Here is a 21392-nt window from a genome sequence, read left to right as displayed (position 1 = left end):
CCAGCTAGCTAAAATTAACCAAATACTGAAGTACCTTAAAGGCTAACACATTTATTATGGCATAAGCTTTTGAGGATTTAGGCCCAACTTGTCAAATACAGGAAGTCCAGAAAATAGTATTAATTTTTTTGTATGTATAGGATGAATATACCATGATTTATCTTTTTTTGGAAATCTAACTTGTGGAACAAAGGAACATAGGAAGCTGCCTTATAATGACACAGACCATTGGTCTATCTATCTCAGTATTTAGTAATAGTAATAGTAATTCTATACCAGCCTCCTTCCAAGGATCACAGTGTGGTTTTAAATAGAAAACAACCTAGTAGCAAACAAAACCAATATCCCCTAGTTTAAAAGCCATATATTGTTATTCTATTGTTATTTATTAAATGTATGTCTACACCATGGGTAGGCAAACTAAGGCCCAGGGGCCGGATCCAGCCCAATCGCCTTCTCCATCCGGACCACGGATGGTCCGGGAATCAGCGTGTTTTTACATGAGTAGAATGTGTCCTTTTATTTAAAACGCATCTCTGGGTTATTTGTGGGGCTTGCCTGGTGTTTTGACATGAGTAGAATGTGTGCTTTTATTTAAAATGCATCTCTGGGTTATTTGTGGGGCATAGGAATTCGTTCATCCCCCCCAAAAAAATATAGTCCGACCCCCCACAAGGTCTGAGGGACAGTGGACCGGCCCCCTGCTGAAAAAGTTTGCTGACCCCTGGTCTACACTGACAGAAAGCAGCTATCCAGGGTCTTAGGCAATAGTTTGTTCTAATATACAGTTACTGGCTCACACTTATATTCATAAAAGGGTTAACCTGAGCCCTGAGCTCAAGCTACCAGAGTGGGTGTGACTTGGCAGGCTCAAAGTCTCTTTTGCTACCCACCCCCACCTTTGTCTTTTTTCTCCTCCTGCTTCCTGGAACAAACAAGAAGCCATGTGGCCATGGCTCCCTGCAAGTGAAGCGAATCTCTAAAATGAGATTTCATAGCCTGCATCTTTGCTAACCCAAAGATTGTATGATCCTTTTTGTAAGGAAACCAAGTAACTTGATTTTTAAGGTCATTCGAAAGCCTTTTTCATCTGTTTCATCTTTGTTTTCGATAACATCTGGAAACTCTGAGTAAAACATCCACTTATTTGCAAAGCTAAGTGTCATAACTCTATCAACTGAACTATGGTCCTTCCTCACAAAGTGTCTCCTATCTTTGCCAAAAGAAGCATTTTACCCCTTCTGTGACCCCCTTTTTCGGTTGCTGCCAATGTAAAAATATAAGAAATGATAAATTCAAAGTTATAATAACAACTGACCACAACTTCTCTTACACTGACTTCTCATTGAAATCTTCAAGTCAGTGCTTATAGCAATTTCTTTAAGAATACTTTTATTATATCTGACTCTAACAAACTAAATACTATCTGCCACTTTCTTGTTCAGTGAAATGTGTCCCTAATAACTGCTGTCTCAATTTAACAACACATTTGGTTTTTCAGAGATAATATTATGGTACTGGACAAGGGAATAATTGTTTCATTGGGTATTGGTGGCTTATGCATGGATATAAATCTTATAATAGTTTTATTGGCACCATGACATTTTCTCATTAGAAAAATCTCCAGAGGCACTGCTTTTTAATTAAATTGTGTTGAAGTTAGTAATGTTGGCCTTGAGGAAAAGATCTAGCTATTTCACATTGGAAGTCTCTTTGTATTATTATTATTTACGAATTAAAGTACAGTAATTGAAATTGCTACAAACAATTCCTCATTATTCAAATCTGTTGCCTTCCAACCTCAAGGAGATCTCATAAGCATTAGGTGGCTATAAAACGTTTTATTAGCTTCTTTAATGGTGTCTGAACTACTTCCCTTCTGAATGTATTTAGCTCCTGCAGTAATCTCTTTTGGACAATTTTCAGTTTAATATTCCTAGAGGAATAGCTGCACACAAATTGGATGCTGGATGTGGTCACCAAATGTAAGTCACCATTAATAGTGATCTGTGCTGAAATGCCAAAACATCATACACTTAGTACTGGTTATCCAGCTGGTACTGAAAATTGTTAGATCCCTATTCCCATCACAGAGCTACAAGTCCCAGGAAGAAGGATTGATTGTTAAACCATCCTGGGAACTGAAGTTCCCTGAACAGAATAGAGGTCTTCTAGCAACTCTCATCACCTTAACAAACTACACTTCCCATGATTCTTTGGGGGAAGCCATTGCTAAAGTAGTATGATACTGCTTTAAATATATAGTGCAGATGGGGCTGGATTGCCCAATGGCAAATCCTACCATGCTATCTTCATACTGCCTTCTACACACTGCTGTAGCACTTTGAGTCTACCACACAGCACTTCATAGTGTGCAGCCCCTGTGGTGATTTATTATCACACCTCCCTTGGTTGACTGTACCTAGAATTGTTAACATAACACTTGTTCCTTCTGGCTCCCATACAAAGAAGGATGATAGAGGCTGAGAACTAATCCTGATGTACCTTATTTTTTAAAGGGTCATGAAAGCTGAACATGGTACAGGACCGTGAAGGCATCTGTAATGCTAAAGCAATGTGAAAACATATCTTCAGTGAAATTTGAGTGCTTTCCCTATCTCAGCCTAAAAGGAAGATATTGCATTTACTTTATTGATTTATTTAACTAAATTTTAAAAAGAATCCTGGGAACTGTAAAATGATATAAGTGTACTTTAAACATATGGTGTGGATGTGACTTCTGTACACTCCAGATTCTTCTTTCATGGGCAAAACGCTGGTGCTTTTTGATTCTGGTGCCCTTTTGCCAGGGATGCAAAAGAAGGACCTCAGAGAATGTGCCATTGATTCATCTTCTGTGGATGTAGATTGAGATGTTGCAAACACCTCACATAATATGAATTCAAGTTGTGCAGTTCAATCTGGAACTGCAAAGGAAGAATTAGGAAGATACAATTGCATGGTGTCATCTGATGTTGTATGACTGACAGATGGACAGCCTTGCTCTCCTGTGATAGTGGCAGACAAGGTCTTTCGATACCTGGCTCAAGCCTTCTGACCAGATCCAATCCCCTACTTTAAAGGCTCAAAGAACCAAAAAATCCAGTTGATTATGTTATTTTTCTTATAATTTTTCCTAAGTTTGACACCTATGCTTTTGACCCCCTCCCCCAGATCTTACATGCTTTTTGAAAGTGACCTCTGATGAAATCTAAGTAAAGAGTCCAGTAAGTAAAGATCGTTTAACATATAAAAACCTCCACTGACAATTTGATCAATGGAGGTTAATATTGATTTGACTATAGTATACAAAGAATGCTGTGCTGCATCTTCTTCTTTACAGCAGTCTAGAAAAGGATGCTTTAACTGATGGGTTTTAACTGCGAGCTACACTCATGCATATAATTCATGCCATTGATTGAGATTCAGAGAGCTACGGAAGAGATATCTGCGATTGCAAATGGCTCTATGGGATTGTTTTGTCTCTGCAGAGAGTACAGTGGGTACAGTGGGACATCTGCATGTTTAGCACGAGAGAGGTGCTTCCATTTTCCCCAACCTGGTGCCCTTCAGATGCTTTGGATAACAAGTCCCATCAGCCCCAGCCATGACTCCAGGTTGGAGAAGGCCAGTCTGGATTATTTAGCCACATGCAGGAAACCTGATATGCTGTATGGATTGAGTTTATTGGTGGCTTGTGGAGACAGAGCCATTGACAGGCAAAACCAGTGAATTCTAATTTCATACCTTCCAACATTCCTCAGATGAAAAAGGGACATTTCTCACTCCCCCAACCCCAAATGACCCTCACATCCCCATTTTTGCCCCCTCCCAACAGAGCATTTCCACCACCAACAAACCAACAGAACACAGCACACACACCTTCCACTGTCCTGGACACACAAAGCATCAGCAGTAGCAGCGGTGGCGGTGATAGCTTCTCCTTGCCCACTCTCCAGCAGCTGCTATAAGCCTATGAGCTGCCTTAGGAAGGAGGCCTGCAGTGGTGGCCATGGAGAAGCAACGAGAGAGGCAACAGGATGTTCCCTCACAGCTGCCACCGCTGCCAAGAGGCAGAGCTAGCTGCTCCAGCACCCGGAGCGGCGCACATACTGTGGACCCGGGGGCTAGCCACCCGTGGGGGTGGGGCCGGGCGATCGTCCCAGGGAGTGCCACCCGTGGTGAGTGTCCCGGGGGGGGGTCGCCCGCAGTGAGCGTCCCAGGGGGGTGGGCGGCGATGTCAACCCCCCCTCAGGGATGACACCCAGGGCAGACCTCCCCCACTGCACCCCTTCCTCCGCCAGTGCCACTGCTGCCACCGCTGCTCAGGACAAGTGCCGGCTCACCCTCCTCCAAGCTTGGTGGTGGTGGCACCAGCAGGGGGAAAAGGGACATTCTGGGATGAAATCAGAAACTGGTATGGCTTCCGTAATTCCGGGACTGACCCTGGAAAATAAGGATACTTGGAAGGTATTTAATTTTGTCCCCATCCCCCTCAGTACTGTGTACTACAAGGGCAACACTGAGACTAAGGAAGAAGAAACTGACAACCAAGACCCCCCACTGGGTAGTTGTAAATAAGGAGGCAGGCAGGTGGGGGCTGGCTGAGGCAGGACAGGCTCACCATGAGGCAAGGTGAGATGACCACCTCAGGCAACAGGATCCACAGGGACAGCAGATCCCAATGTAGATCTTCATCTTGTTCCTGATAGAGATCTTCAGCCATCCCGTCTTCCCTAGTGGGGAGGTGGGATGCCATTTTGTGGTTTACGACAGGTGCCAAAATGTATTGGGTCAGCCCTGAGTTTAAGGCAGACTAAGGTCAGTGGGGCAGCCGCCGACTTGCCCTAATGAACCAGCCTCCATTGATTGCATTGTTGAAAATCATCTCTAGATATTTATTTTCTCCTTGCGATTAGGCTTAGAGACTGCAAGTACATGGTTGTTTCAATGGGACTTGCATCTGAGTAGAAATATTTAGGATTGGGCAGTAAGGGCCCTCTTCACAATACTGTTTATTTGGTCTTTTACCAGCCATTTCATTTGATACGTCTGTTTTCATCGTGCAAAGCCTATTAATTTATTTTCTGTTTCAAAACAAAAAGTTCTATGGAGATTTTCCTCTTTGTTGGCTCAACACATTTTGTTAGCAGATGATTTCAAGGGAAGGAAACATTAGCAAAAAAATACTAGCTACCAAGAGATTCGACTAGTGATCAGATTATTAATCCATAATAACTAAACTGAAGCAATCCCTCTGCGGCTGATACATGATAACATTCACAGAGCAATTAATAGAATTGATTATAAAAATCAATCAGATAAGCCCAGTGGCCATGATTAAATCTGCCGTAGGAAGAAAAACACAAAACAGAATGGATAAAGTTTTTGCAGTTGTTTTTAATTAAAATAGGCCTGGGGAATAAGTTTGTAAACTGGATTGAAATGCTACTTAAGCACTCTCAATCAATGCAGGAGTCAGAGGGATTTGTTCTAAACCCCTCACTCTTTTCTTGCTTGTTGTAGCCTAAGGCCATAGCTGTTCAAACAATTACGATTTCACCCTGTGATCAAAAGCAGAGCCTTGTAGGAACATCACAGCATGCCATCATGCAAGGGAGAAAGAGTGCCATAGTTATATGTTAGAGCACATGTTTGGCATGGGGAAGATTGCAGGTTCAATCCCTGGCCTCTCCAGGCAAGGAAGGAAAAGGCTCCTCTCTGGAGTTCTGAGCTAGACATTCCAATGGCTCAATGTCAGCCTTTGTACCTATGTACCTTACTAAAGCATATGCTGATGAAAACCAGTGCTGTTAACCAATTGGAATTTCTGGTCAAGTAAGTTCAACACAGTCCTGTAAGACAGAGTTCAAGGCACAGTCCTTGAAACAGATACACATGTCATGGAGATCAACTATCTGATTTGCATGATGCTGTACATCAACAAAAAATTAAAGAGGTCTCCATAACATGATTGTAATGGGAATACTATCCATACATCTGCCACCCTTAAACCATTTCTTGGCATGAAGTCTTTGTCCCTACAGCTTCATACGTACCAAGTGTCCCGTAAAAACCAGGACATCCTATTTTTTCATGCAAGATTGCTGCCACCATTTTGGGTGCTGAAACCTCACGTGCTCTTGCCCTGAAAAAGTGCTTTTTTCGGGGTGAGATCAAGGCACGGGTCACTTGACTAACCTGGGAGTGCTTCCTGGAAGACACACATCCTTGGTTTTGGTACGAAAAGTTAGATGGTATGCAGCTTGCATCATCAAACTGATGGCGAGAGCTGAATCCTAAACCCAGTTTTAGCATTTCTTCTCTTGCTTCTTCATAGTCTACCCAGTGCTTTTTTTCTGGGGGGACGCAAGGGTATGCATACCCCTAAACATTTTGTGAATCTAAGTTGGACCTCATTGAGGGGCAGTATTTCAATATAAGTAGGAAAATGAGAGCACGCCTAAACATTTTATTTATTTATTTAGAAATAAGCACTGAGTGTATCTAATAACATAGCTCAAAAGATTTTAGGATTGTGGCGTCGCCTAAAAAACATAAGAACCACCATGCTGGCTCAGACCAGAGGTCTGCATAATCAGGAACTCTGCTGTCACAGAGGTCAGTGGGAATGCCAAAAGCAGGAGATGATACTCTCAAGAGTACTGTCTTGCTCATGATTCCTAGCAACTAGTATTCAGATGCACACTGCCATAGCATGGATAGTCAATGTGATCTCCAGATGCTGTTGAACTACAATTCCCATCAGTCCCAGCAAACAGAATTAATGGTCAGTGATCATCATCAGGGCACCACATTGACTGCCCTGGTGCCATCAGAACTTTAGTAGTATGTAGGCCCTTTGAATTCTTAGTTGGAAAAACTTGTCCCTTTATATACTTCCCAGGATTCTAGGATGGAAACTCACTGGAAAAGTAGCATAGACCTATCTTTCCTTTCAGCTATGGAATCAAGGAAGTGCCATGCCTAAATCCTGCCTCAAACCATTACAAGGTTTTCTACAGTTTTTGGCCCGCAAGTATCAGAGAGGCTGCCCCAAAGATGCCTGTGAAACAAATGAAAGTAAGACATAGCATAGGATTCCTGTCCTGAAAGCAAGTTTCTTATTTGCTCTGCTGTACAATCCCCACAGCCTGGCTGCTAAGATATTTATGAGCTATTTCTACAGCAGAACTGTGAAAATATCAGATTTTTATCTGCAAATATTTTTTTCCAATGATGGAAGTGACTTCTAGCTGCTCTATGGCCGTATCTATAGCCTGGTTCTTGCATGCAGTGTTGTGGGGGCAGTGGGGGGGGGGGAGAGAAAATAAGCGTGAGTAGCTCAGCTATATGGACAGCTCCCTCCACCCCAAAAAGGTGACCAGGTGTCAAAATCCTTCTTCCAGCTCCCTGCTATGCATTTTCCCCAAGAAGAAAGTTACATTATATTCAGTGAGGCTTATATCCATGTAAGCGTACAAACATTTAACTATGGTGATCAAAATGAGGAATGATGAGAAACTGTCAAATACACGTTCCCAGGATATTCTAGCTATTTCCCCCCAAGTTGCTTTAAGATACTAGTATCCAGTATCATTTTCAAGGACAAATGGAGGAGAAGAGGGAGGTGCAGGGGAAAAAATAGGTGTTTTATTCTGTTAATGAAGGTATCCGCAGGAGGCTGCAATTTTGATTGGCAAGGCAGCAGTGGCAGAAGGATGTGCAAGTCTTTCTCAGTGGAGACATTTCTATGATCAAAGTTGCCCTCCGACTACTTTTCTCCCCTCAGAAGGAAAAGACAGGAGGCCCACATGGAGCTACATAGGGAAAAGCAGCAGGAGAGGAAAAGTAGCTGGATGAGACAAATGAGAGCAGGAAAAACGGACTGTGGGGAAAGGGTGAAGCACCCCCCCAACTGCTATTTCTCCATTAAAATTTGCAGCTCCTTACAGCAGCATTTCAATTTACTTGGTCTCCAAGAAGCAGTCTCTCAGCACCCCGCTCCACCAGCAACAAAATCAGTAGGGGGAAATTCTGACCTAAGCTTGGGACTTAGTTATGATGTAGCAAAATAAAAAGAAAATACAAAAACCCACCCTCCGTTGCCTGCTTTCTCAGGATGTTTGGAATTTGGATGGATAGTGATCACTGAAATGTTGTCAGCTGAGAATAAGCAACCACTGTGGGGAATGTTCACTTCGTTGATTGTTTGCATCTGGCTTTTTAAATCAACAGGCAGACTCTGTGACAGCTGCAAAATCATAGTTTTGGATCATCTAGAAAAGTGATTCCCAGGATAAGGCAACAAAAGTCAACCAAAGAGCACTTAATTTTGAAAAACAAACAGCAAAGACAAACAGAAATATAGGCACTGGAAAAAATAAGTGCCTGAAATGTTTCCATACATTAAAAAAAACCCAAAACCACAGCACAAAGGATACATTTTCACAGCATGCTCCATCAGCCCATGTAGTAGGAATAGTATTTTATCTAAACTGTGACAGGCCAGCATATAATAAAAGCAATGAAGCAAGAAGACAGAACAATGATGTTAAAATTGCCAACAAGAATAATATTATAATTCTCCCACATGGCGGTATGAAAACATAGGGAGCATCTAAAGGCCGTCAATGAAAAGCTTTGTGCTGCTTGAATGTTGTTGATTCTATGGGGATATTTCAGAAAACTCTTCAGCATTTGTTTGTGAAATTTCGGAATTCAAACCAGCCCTCACAAATAAAGAAATCAACAATGGCTGCTACTCCATTTCTCTGAGAGACACGGTTAGTGGCGGGTTTTGTAGCAAATGCTATTCTTTCCTAACATAGCTCTCTCACCCCACCTGCAAACTGGGAAATCCCAGAGACTGGACGTTTGGCAAAGGCCTATTGCTCAGTGGTAGAGTAGCTGGTTTGCATGCAGAAGGCTCCAGTCCAGCAGGTGTTTCCCAATGCACAGTTCTATACAAATTGTGTGGATCTAATGGGAATTTGGGGGCAATTCTGAATCAGTGGTTGAATGAAAAAAAATGTGAAGTCAAATAAAGGAAGGAGTTAAAAAGTCTGCCTAACATTCCAGACTAAGTTTCCCAGGTTTGTACCTGGTTTCCCCCTGGTTTGTACCCAAACACAAACCAATTGAAGTTGTGCTGATCTATAGAGGTGGGGGAGGGGAACACAACTTCATTGTACTCTAAGAGAATAATAAGCACACACCCTTAGTATTGTCCAATTCCTAATACACTAGACTCCCCCCCCATCACCTAATGCTTTGTGGGTTTACATATGTTCTTTCTGAGCACACACACACATAAGGAAAAGACACAGGTGTGTGGCAGTGGTACATGTTACATGGCACACCCCACTATGTAGTTCTCTGATTTCCTTAGGAAAACAACTGGGTCCATTTGCTGGCATTAACCATGAAAAGGAGCACTTAACAGGTAATGTGAAAGGCCTGTGCTTGAGATCCTTGATTGCTGCTGATGGCCAGCAGGTGTGTGGAACCTTTGGCCCTCCACATGTTGCTGAACTACAACTCCCATCAGCCCCAGCAAGCATGGGCAATGGTGGTGGAAGTTAAAGGTCAGCAAGGTTCTCCACACCTGAGCTAGAAGGACAAATAGTCTGACCAAGCATCTGGTAGTTTTCTATGTAATCTGGATTCAATGTCCAGGAACTGGCTAGGAATGCAATTGTTTACTTAGGAAGAGTGAGGACAACATTTTTATATCAACACATGTAAGTAGAAAATTACCTTGTAAGTCCAATGTGGTCACATTTGATTTAGTATGAGGGAATAAATAAAGGGATTACTTAAAGGCAAGCTGAAGTTAGAAAGAGGCAGAAAATCCCTTCAGGCAATTTGGGAGCATTTTAAAAACACTATAATAGTAGCTCAAATAAAAACATATACTACAAACAGGAGAGGAAATTAACAAGTCTCAGATAAGGCCAGTGTGGTTAACTAACAGCCTCAAGGAAATTATAAAAGGCCAAAAAAGTGTACATATATATTTTAAGTGGGAGTCTTTCCCAAAGTAACATTTTTTTTAAAGGCAAACAAAGAACTAATCTGAACAGTAAAATGGTGAAGTCACAAGTCTTTAAACGTTTCAGCAGCAGGGAACTAGCCACAGAGATGGCAGGCCCTTTTGTCATTTATGCAGTACATAAAGTATACATTCTTTAATCAGATGCACATTGTTTGGGAGCAAGTGGTCTGCTGAGAGCCTGGTATGTGATTATTAGCATTTCTTACTAACTACCAGTATATGCAAGAGATTTCAGCATGCATTTTGATTCAGTGGAATAAAGATAGGAGCAAGAGCAGATTGCAGGATAAAATTATCTTTCTAACATAGTATCAAATATTTGCTGATGAAATTCAGTGTTCTTAACCTTAGACCTAATTCTTCCACAGCTGAGAATAAAATTTTACCAATAGTAGGGGTTGCCATGGAGCCCTGGGGCACCACTGCGCCTTCCAATACATACATACTATAGTACCTGCAAAAGGTTTCAGTAAACATGCTGACTATTTGCTTTCCCTGTTTAGTTTCGGATTGCACTGACTTGGCATGTCCTATGTTGAACAATTTTTCCTTAAACAAGCCCACACTTCATTGGCACTTTCCCTCAGTTCCTCCCATTCTGAACAGTGGAGAGAGATGCAAATAGTTTCTCTCCCTGAGCCAGCATGGCTTTCCCCCATTGATGAGCAGGGGCATACTTGAACCATTTTGTGGCCCTGTCTCTTTTTCTGCTCATAAAAAAGAGATGTGACAGCCATTTTGTGTTATGCCATACCCTCAACAGCAGACCCCCAGCACAGGTTCCAGATGCACCCACCGGTGTTCAGAGGTTGGTGACTCCTGCCCTAAAGTACACCAGTACTTTCATTATAAGGGATGTTCTGCAGCTTCCAGAAAAGAAACAGAAGCAGACTGTTGGCTCTTCCATATTTTTTTATGCAATTCAGAAGAAAAGTTGTGCAACTTTGGTTGCTGTAGCAGATCCTCCTGGTTAATCATTCCAGGAATCCAAAACAGCTGTCAGTCTTTTTCTATTCTATGCATAAGTATTTGACGTGCAGGAGCAAGCCTTGGGTGAATGATTCACCAAAACCTTTTGCAGGATATTTGTGCTGCCTGCTTTAAGGGGAAGAATTCCAGCGACCATTTTATATTCCTTGCATTTCCACCAGTGTCATCTTTAAAATACAGCTATGCTTTGAAGACTGTAACTGCTCTGAGATAGCCACAAACCAAAGACATTTTGGACTCCCCTTATCTGGATCCAACAGGCACTTTAGATCAGTAGCCACCCATCATTTAGCCAGGAAAAAACAGTCTAACTGTGTGAGGGTTTTTAGAGTGGCAGGCTCTCTGCGTTTGCAAAAGTTCCCAGTTTTTAGGTCTGGGTTTTTAGGCCAGACCTTAAGATACTTGGCTCTGAAGGAACTATTAAAGTTAACAGCCAATACAAATACTAATGAGAGAGAGAGAGAGAGAAAGTAAATTAATTAAGCACAACATTATATACTGGAAATCATAACAAAAAAACCCCCACTGTGGGTAGGAATAGACTAATGGAAAATCAGCCCTTAAGCAAAAGAGTTGCTGATACTGAAAATGTAAGACTGGAGGGAACAAAGTGGCGTTTGACATTACAAGGCTTAACAGCCTTCCACTGTAAAGACAACAGTTGCTAAGGTGAAGCACTGTTTTGACAAGCTGCTTCGCAAAGACCCACATCATCATTGTCAAAGAATCACTCTGACTTCCACATGCCTTCAATCCCTTAGGGAGTGAATATACCTGTAGAGAGAGGAATTGTATGCTTATGAAAGGGCCTTGGTAAGATACGAGAAAGCCTAAGAATAGATTGCAAAATGTTCTCTGTATGTATGATATATACTTTAGATAGAGAGAGGATTGTCTTCTGCTCACCTCTCAGAATAATGATATAAAAAGAGCCAAATGCCACAATGATTTTTATTTTAAGTTGCAGCCCCATTTCCAGGTTATAGGCTTGTTGCATGTGCTCCATTATGCTAACTGAGAGATATTTGAGGGGTGCACTCTTAAGTTTTCAATTCCTTTGGTTCTAGGAGACCATGACTGATTCAGTTGCACTGGGCACAGAGCTTCTGGGTTGCTGTAGCAGGTGGCACAACTATGAAGTCCAACAGAAGGTAGGAAGGGGGGGGATGCACCAGATTTTGGCGTCGCATGGGGCGCCACTGAAATTTGAGAGGCCAAGGTCTGTCACTGTTTGGAAGGGAGGGTCACTGAAAGAAGAGTTTGGATTTGATATCCCGCCTTTCACTCCCTTTAAGGAGTCTCAAAGCGGCTAACATTCTCCTTTCCCTTCCTCCCCCACAACAAACACTCTGTGAGGTGAGTGAGGCTGAGGGACTTCAGAGAAGTGTGACTAGACCAAGGTCACCCAGCAGCTGCATGTGGAGGAGCGGAGACGCGAACCCGGTTCCCCAGATCACGAGACTACCGCTCTTAACCACTACACCACACTGGCTCCTAACCATTTTATAATAATTGAGGATCTGTTTGTGGAATTTGTTTGTTTGTTTGTTTGTTTTTAAGAACATCATCATCATCATTATTATTATTTATTCAAACTGTATACTTTCCTTCATCCAAGGATCACAGGGTGGTTCACAACATAAAAATCCAAAATTAGAACATAAAATACATAATAAAACTAAAACAAACACAAACCAATAGTACCACTCTCACAAACACATTAAAAAGGTCATAGAATGTTCCATCAGCCAAAGGCCGGGTTACAAACATTTTCTGCTGGTGCCAGCCTCCCTGGGGAGAGCATTCCACAGACAAGGAGCCACCACAGAAAAGGCCTGTTCTTGTGTTAAACCTCTTCTGTTTTCCATTGCTGCTGCTGGTCACCTGATTTCTACTTTGCTCTTGGAGTCATAAAGTGACTCAGTTCTGGTCTACCGTGTTTTACAGTCTCTAGCCATCAGCCACGCTGACTGGAGCTGATGGGAGTTGGGCTCAAGAACATATGGAGGGCCACAGGTTCTCCAGTCCTGATTTAGGCCCTGTTGTGGCAAATGCAACACCTGCATACCAGCTTCAGCCACCACCACCAGGAATTTGTGCTTCTTGCATGAAGAATGTCTGTGCAGTAGAACTGCCCCAGCCCACCATTTGCAAGCAAAAACCTTGCAAAAATAAGATGTGTATGAGAGCCACTTACTTGCATGATAAACTAATCATCATAGCGTAGATCTGTTTAAGCCTTAAGGATGATCATACCAGATTACAGAATTGGGGCTGCTTTTGTTAGATACAATATTTTTTTTAGTGGCTGCTCACAAGGCAAGTTTTCTGAAGCTCCATCTAATGAGGACTTCAGACACAGCAACATGGGCTTTATGACTTGAAGAGCAGAAGAAAAATGCCAGGAGAGCTGAAGTAATTAGGTCCTTGGTGTAAAATTAGCTACTATGTTGTAGGCAGGAAGGGGGATGGAAATGAGAGTTCTGGAGGAAAGTAATTGTTTCTCATAGTCTAGGGTGCAAATAATATATCAGAAGGTGATGGAGGGGGGGGGATTCTATCGTTAGCGGGAGCCAAAAATTATAATTATGATAAGTGCCTGTAGCATGAACTCTATGAAAGTAAAGAGAAGACAGTCACTGTAGGAAATACCGCATATCTCATGATGAAGTCAAGAGGTGAGGCGAGTCTCTAGGTACTCTTGAGCCATGGCTGTGCCACTTTTGTGCTAGAATCTCCTATGTATTAGTATTTTTTAATAGCAGTAGCAGTAATTCCCCCTTCTTCTCTTTACCTCGGCAAACAAGTATTTCTCTTGCTGTAGCAGCCTTTGCTGGATCCTGCAGCCTTATTTCTACACAGTAAAATAGCTCAAGAGGCTGCTCTGAAATTCCATTCCCTCCTGAATAGGACAAACAGTAAATCTTGACTTTCTTATAGTTTACGGCTAAGAGAAGCAGCTCTCCACCATTGCCATTAGCTGGTCTCTGAAGGTTACCGAGCTATACAGCACATCGCGCAGTGTGTATTGATCTGTAAATGAGCTAGAGAAGAGACAGGCAATGATACCTCTGTAGAAATAGGTAGAAACAAAGCTCTCTCTGGGCAAACAGAAACAAAGAGTTAAGAGCAGAGGCCAATGGAGAAGAGTTCCCAAGGATATACAGAGCTGAATCTGACCTTGGATGGCAGCTGTTATGCTGCAAGAAGAAGCTACTGTGGAAGCCTTACTGCATGAGATAAGCAGGGCACAGCTATGCAAATTGTTTTCTTTTATTTCATGGTTTTTAGCCCATCTTCCCATCCAAAAAGTGTCTTATAAATTTTAAAATCAATGCCAATTTTACAAAAAATAATATCAAGACAAGACAGTCCATTTGCTGCACTGAAAATGAGCATTGTCCCTGTGTCCCTGCAATTTAAGATATGTCTACAAATCTGGTTTTCATTTCTGCTTCATAGTCATCATGCAAATTGGCTTGTAGCTGGAAAACACCCGAAAGAGGCTCTTTTGGTGACACTGGGAGGCTCTAGCCATGATCTGCACCCGGGCTTTGAAGACGACTGGGGCTGACCACATAACACCCCGGCGAGATTGTGAGCCCTTCCCTGTTTTGCAAAGATGCTCCCGTCTCACTGCAGGAATTGCAAGACTGCAAGGCAGAGCTGCTTTTGAGCAGTGTGTGGGGTGAGCTGCTGCAGTGCGGCTGAAATAACGTCATGGGCAGAGGTTCAGCCTGGGAATCCTCGTGCACAGACTTCCGCTGTAGACTCGGGACATCCTCCAGGGTGAAGAGCTCCAAGCTGCTTCCCATCTCCCTGGCATCCCTATCCATCTTCATTGAGCTCAGCTCAGAGAGGCCATCGCCACCGCCACCACAGCAGTCCTCTTGCAACACTTCCTGCAGATCATCGGGATGAAAGCAGCAGGCGTAAGAGACAGGGCTGCTGCCCCGCAGGACGCCCTCCTCGCCTCCCTCTTCCTCCAAATCCCTTTTCACCAGCCGCGGCAGCTCGGGGGTGCTCAACAGCAACGGGAACTGTATACTCAGTCCTCTCTGGACAGGCTTCTGGCGGCACTGAGTGACGTTCCTGCGCAGTGGGGTGGGGGGCACAAAGGGGTTGGCGGCAGCAGGCCGGCCCCCGAGCTCGCCTTGCGGGGCCTTGTTCTCCTTGGCCCCCTTCCCCTTTTTCTTGGCCGTGCCCTTCCTGCTGGGGGGCTTTTTGAGCAGCCGGGCCTTCCTGGTGGGGGGCAGGAAATCGGAGTCCTCTGAGGAGGAAGGGGGGCAGCGGGGGCCTTTTCCTGCCTCTGGGCCTTTTGGACCCACTTGGGGGGCAGGTAACTCGGGTCTCTGAAGGAGGAAGAGGTGGCCGCCTCCTCAAAGGACAGGGAGGCTGCTGCTGAAGAGGTGCTTGCGGTCCACTGGGGGCGAGATCCAGGGGGCGGGAGGGGGCAGCCGCCTCAGCCAAGCCCGGCGAGCGGCAGCAGCGGAGGCTGCGCCCAGCCTGGCCCAGCCCAGCCTGGTTCCCCCCCCCCCCCCGCAGCCCTGAGTACGTCCTCAGCAGCCGGGCCCGAGGCTGCTCCATGCGAGCGGAACCAGGCCCTGCCCGAGCGCCCCTGACCCCACATGGGAAGAGTTTAAAATGTGGTTTCCTGGTTTATACTTAACAAGAAACTGTGGTTTAACAAAACCTTGTAATGCATTGAGGACACAACACTTAAACCATGGGTTTCCAGACTGAAAATGTTACATGTGAACTAAACTGATAATAAAGGCAACCCTAGAAAAACCTTTCCTATTGAATCCAATGGAGATTACATCTGAGTGGATGTGCACAGGATAGCACTATAAGCACAGCAAAAATGAGCTCTGAAATAAAGTGTAATACAAATTCATGAAATTACAAGCATTTAAACAGCAGTAGCAGCAGAATTAGAATTCAAGTTCCTGAGTTTCAAACACTTCTTTTGAAGTTAAAAGATAAGGGACTATTTGATAATGCAGCTCTTATTGTTAAATTATTTGAATGTAATTTAGAGTTTGTGAATTTTCAAATTATTTGTGCATATTCATGTAGCCTGCAGACTAATTCAAGAAAATATTAGAAATCATTAATCTTCTCAAATAATGTTAAGGCAAATTAATTCTTTCCTATTTTTGATTTTTCATTGGATCCTGTACATTAGTTTTATGCTCCTTGGTGCTGATTGTTTCTAATTCTGTTGACTGCTTTTATAATGCTCTTTTTATATTTAATGTTCTTGATTTATTTTTTGCTTTGTTTTCTTTTGTAATTTTAACTTTTTGTAAACTTCTTAGGAAACTGCTGAAGGATGGGTCAACAAATAAATAAAGCAAAACAAAATTTAAAATTTAAAATTCATAAATCCAGCAGCATCCACAGTTGGAAAAAGTCTAATTATATAATATAAATTTGAATGTTTGCAAATAAAATTAAGTTAGGAGAAACTATTCTCACTCCTAATGAAAGCTTGGGATGGATGCTTCTATCCATCTTTCTCAGTTTTTCATTTTTCAAACCATAAGTTCAGTTCATCAGCTTTACACAGCAGTTTTAAACTTTTTTTCAAAGGTGTCATGAAGATTTGCCACCGTTTTAGTGCACCTTTCCCTCTAATATGCATTTTTGTACACAGTTCTTTGACTGGATAAGTGCATCGCAACATTTCGAGAAGTGCAAATTTCAAAGGATAGCTGTGTTTTGGTATGCATATTGTTCTGAAATGTTAGGTAGGCTTGTATTAAAGTGCAAACTGAATATTAGCTTGGATTCAACTAACTCAATGCCCTGGTGGAAGCCAGCGCAAGAGCTCCTGCTGGTGCAATGGGGCTTCCCTCCAGCTCTGCACCAAATCTGTTCTGGAGGAACAGGAGAACCCTCAATACAGGTCACGGGATAGGAGGAAGGGGGAGCAGAGCGCAAGGCGTCTTGTTTTCCCCCCCTTTGAACAAGTTTTCTTGTCTTGACCCTTTAAAAACTGCATGTATTTTCAAGGGCTTCTATAAATTGCAAACAGAAGCTTACTTCTTTGATAAAACCCAGGCAGTCATGCTTTCAAAAGTGATTGGATCTGTAACAAAACTACTTAGTCAGCAGCTCCACAGAATGGTGTTTAGTGTCTTTTTTATAAAATCTGAACTCAGACAAGCATTGCATTATTTGACCTGGAAAATCTAACTGGGGTCCCTAGCAGTCACTAAACCTTAGCTTGAAACACTCTCTGGCATGTGACCTTAAACCATGATTTGTAACTATCTGGTGAGTTCTTGGTGTGCTCAGTGGAGATTTGAACCTTCCAGTCCTAGTCCAACACTTTAGCCACTGCACCATACTATATATCATTACAGCCCTACAGTTCCCATGTTTTCTTGTCTGCCATGGGTGATAATGAAACAGATTTAAGATTGTTTTAAATTCAAAGTGCAGACATCCTAAATGACTTCTGGTGCTGCAGTGGAGACATGGCTTTGTCCAGGTTCTAGTTGGGTTGTTCAGATTATTTCCTGACGCATGCTCTAGACAAGGGGTGAGGAACCTGTGGCCTTCCAGATGTTGCTGGACTGCCACTTTCGTAATCCCTGACAAATGGCCATACTGGCTTGGTCTGATGGAGTCCAACAATGTCTGGAAGGGTACAGGTTACCCATATCTGCTCTAGACTATTAAAAGACCTGCTGAGATGAAGGTCAAATATAGGATTGGACAATCCAGAAGGCAATGGAAAGCAATGAGCAGTAATGTAATCAAAAGTCAGTTACAATTGATTGATCTGCTTGTGTCTTAACAACAACAACAACAATTTATTATTTATACTCCGCCCATCTGGCTCTGGGCTGCTCCCAACAAAATATTAATGATAATAATAATAATGATAATAATAATAATAATAATAATAATAATAATAATAATAATGTGATAAAGCATCAAACATTAAAAATTTCCCTAAAACAGGACTGCCTTCAGATGTCTTCTAAAAGTCAGATTGTTCTTTATTTCTTTGACATCTGATGGGAGTGTGTTCCACAGAGTGGGCGCCACTACCAAGAAGGCCCTCTGTCTGGTTCCCTGTAACCTCACTTCTAGCAGTGAGGGAACCGCCAGAAGGCCCTTGGTGCTGGACCTCAGTGCCTGGGCAGAACGATGGGGGTGGAGATGCTCCTTCAGGTATACTGGGCCGAGGCCATTTAGGGCTTTAAAGGTCAGCACCAAAGATCAGAACTATCCCTTGATCCAGGTCACTATTTTAAAATGCCCTGACTTAATTCCATAGTACAACATCTCAGGGCTTATAGTAGACAGGAAGGACAAAGGGAATTCTAATAGGAAGATGAGTCTGTTTGCAGCCATACACAAGGAAGGGATCAAAATACTAAATGACACATCTATAAAGCTTAATTCTCATCCTCATTCTTATTTCTAACCGGTCCTTTGAATACAACAAATAAGTGAATGCCCAAAGCTGCTTCTGAACAGGAAATATAGGATCAACCCATAATTCTATTGGCAAGGTAACACTGTATTAAACTGAACTGATACAGCAGTATTAAACCCTAAGGAAAACTAAAGCTAAATTGGTAAATGAGTTAACATTAGTAATGTCTTCACTTCACACCATTTTAACTAAATACATGTCAATATCTAGACTCAGAAGAGAACATAATTAAATTTAGCCGAAGTCTTGATTGTAGCATAATCTAATGCCTAGCAAATGATACATTAGTTTTAAGGAGTACAGAATTGAGTTTTATGTGCTAATCTTCTCTTCTATTTATTCTATTCTATTTATAACATATATCACTATACCAATTTAATTTACTGAACATTGGAGAGGAAAAGCAAAGGGACATGGACTAAGCCATTTATTAAATATTGACGGCTGAGTGCAAGTTTTACATTTGATCTGTCAGCCATGTATTCACCTGAGGCATGTGCTCAGTGAATGTGAAGGAATGGGGGTAATGGTGTTCAGAATTCAAATATTTCATCAGGCTTTGTTAACTCTGTAGACTGCTGCTCAGGGAATGGGGATTAAACTTTTTTTCTTCAAGCAGAAGGAGTATTTTTTTTATTCACGGGTGCAGGAAAATTAAAAACCCATCTTCTAGTGGCATGGTTACCATACACACACACACACACACACACACACACACTCAATACATTAGAATATTCAAAACTGATCTTTTACAGCTCAGTAGTGGAGCACATACATGAGAAAGTCCTGAGTTCAATCCTGTTAGATCAGAGGTAGAGAACCTCAGGGCCAGCCAGGGCGTAAATGTGACCCCAGGCCTCTCTACCTGCCCCTGAGAATTCTCCCAGGGCCACCCTTCATTAGCCTTGCTTTGCCCTGGCAGAAATGTGTCCTTAGCTCTGATAATGACTCTAGTTTGTCTGAATGGAGGCTAGAGGGGAGTGGCATGTGTATAGAAACTAGCCTACTACAAAGTTGTTGTTACAGATAGGTAGCCGTGTTGGTCTGCCATAGTCCAAAAAAAAAAAAAAAAAAAAATTCTTTCAGTAGCACCTTTAAGACCAACTAAGTTAGTTCTTGGTATGAGCTTTCGTGTGCAAGCACACTTCTTCAGATATCTGAAGAAGTGTGCTTGCACACGAAAGCTCATACCAAGAACTAACTTAGTTGGTCTTAAAAGTGCTACAAAGTTGTTGGTTTTTTTTAAAATAGCGGGTGGAGCAGCGAGCTCCTGACACAGGTTTCATGACCCACAAGTTGGGAAACACTGTTCTGAAGCCTCATAGACATCTACCAGGACTTCTGCTGCGGTCTTCACCCTGGTCCAACAACCTGGCTGCCTCAGGCGCTCAGCAACCCAGCTGACTCTGAGCTGCGAAGCTCTCTTGCAGGCTGCCTCTTAGGACACCCACTCTTTCCCAGAGACCTTCTTCATTCCAATTTCAGCTCCTGGCTTTTCTCAGACTTCCCAAGCCCCTCTGTCTGTCTTGATGTTCTCCGCCTGCCTCCATCCTCCAGCTCTTCCCTCTTCTACCCTCTTCTTCATACAGAGACTTTGCTTTGACTTTCACTTGAGGCTGTCCTTTTGTTTCCAACCAGGGTCTCACTCTAGCCAATCACTTCAAATTTGGGTGGGATTTTGGGCCAATGGGGCAAGGTAGCATGTCCATGGACTGACCAGTTGGAGCACCCCAGTTTTCAGCACACTGTGCCTGTATATATAACAACAGATTAATTGTTTCTAGAGCTCCTTATTTTGAAAGACTAACTGGCAGTTAAACTTTGCTGGAGTCTCTGTTGTAAACCATTTTAATCAATGGGCTGCAGAAGTTTTGAAAGAATGTGTGGTTTGGGATTATATCCTCCCCCACGCCCCATTACACACACACACACACACACACACACACACACACACACCCCTACACCTGAATACTTCACTTCTCAACCTGACTTTTGTGTTAATGCTCCTTTGGGCATTCCTAATATATGCTCCTGTGCTGCTTGACCTCAAACTGAAGCTCTTGTCCTAAATCCTCTGTGATGGTAGCGCTGACACTGCATCGTGGGCTTCCTGTGTCTTTGGCGCAAACCCCTTCAGGCTAGTGCATAAAAATAACTTGCAACATGGGTGTCTGAAAGGAGTTCTGCCTGGTTTTTCTTTCCCTGGAGGGAAAAGCGCTGCCATGTGCAGAATGAGAGGAGTCTCTAATGAGCTAAAGAGGAGTTCCTGGAGGAGAGTCGGAACTCACCCCTAACATACGGAGTTCAACATCAAGGGAGGAAATTGATTCAGTACAGCATGAACTATAAGCATTAATACTTCCCAGAAGGAGGACTGAGATTTCATCATTACTAATAAGAACACCAGGGTTTATTTTTGCTTGGATAATTGCGCGGCCACTTGCATTATGGTTTGATCCGTGTGGCTAGCTGGAATATGTTGAAGCCACTGGGGTTAATGAAAGGGTATCTTTGATCTGAAGGACATTTGCTGATGCAACTTTTACTCATGAGATAGTAACCTGATTGGCATTTAAAATACTCCTGGAACAATGATACTTTTTCATTTGCCCATCCTCTGTAGCTTGACTAGTGCTAAATCCGATATACTTTGCTCTGCTTAGCATTGCAGAGATTAAACTCATGACTGCCTTTATTAGTATCTACATTTGGAATATATCCAGCAGGCCTCTGGAACTTAAATACTTGACTGTTTAATCCCAACATTAACATCTCTTCTGGAGTTCCCATTTACTTGGATTGATGTACATTAAAAAATATCTATGATCAAAAATAGATCACATTGATAGAGGCTGATTATCAGAAGACTTGTGCTGCACCTGTGCTGTA

General features: G+C 42.7%; 1 long non-coding RNA gene across 1 annotated transcript; it reads left to right on the top strand.

The window, feature by feature from the left end:
- The first annotated feature begins 9614 nt into the window (after positions 1 to 9614).
- On the top strand, positions 9615 to 15482 carry LOC308485916. Its single transcript, XR_013990856.1, has 3 exons — positions 9615 to 9743; positions 12115 to 12198; positions 14510 to 15482. It is a non-coding gene; the product is annotated as an uncharacterized lncRNA (long non-coding RNA).
- The last annotated feature ends 5910 nt before the right edge of the window (positions 15483 to 21392 follow it).

Source organism: Podarcis pityusensis (genome assembly GCF_964106645.2).
Source record: "Podarcis pityusensis genome assembly, chromosome: 9".
In the NCBI taxonomy this organism is placed as follows: domain Eukaryota; kingdom Metazoa; phylum Chordata; class Lepidosauria; order Squamata; family Lacertidae; genus Podarcis; species Podarcis pityusensis.
Note: the sequence above shows the minus strand (reverse complement) of the source record. Positions and strands in the feature narration are given on the sequence as shown.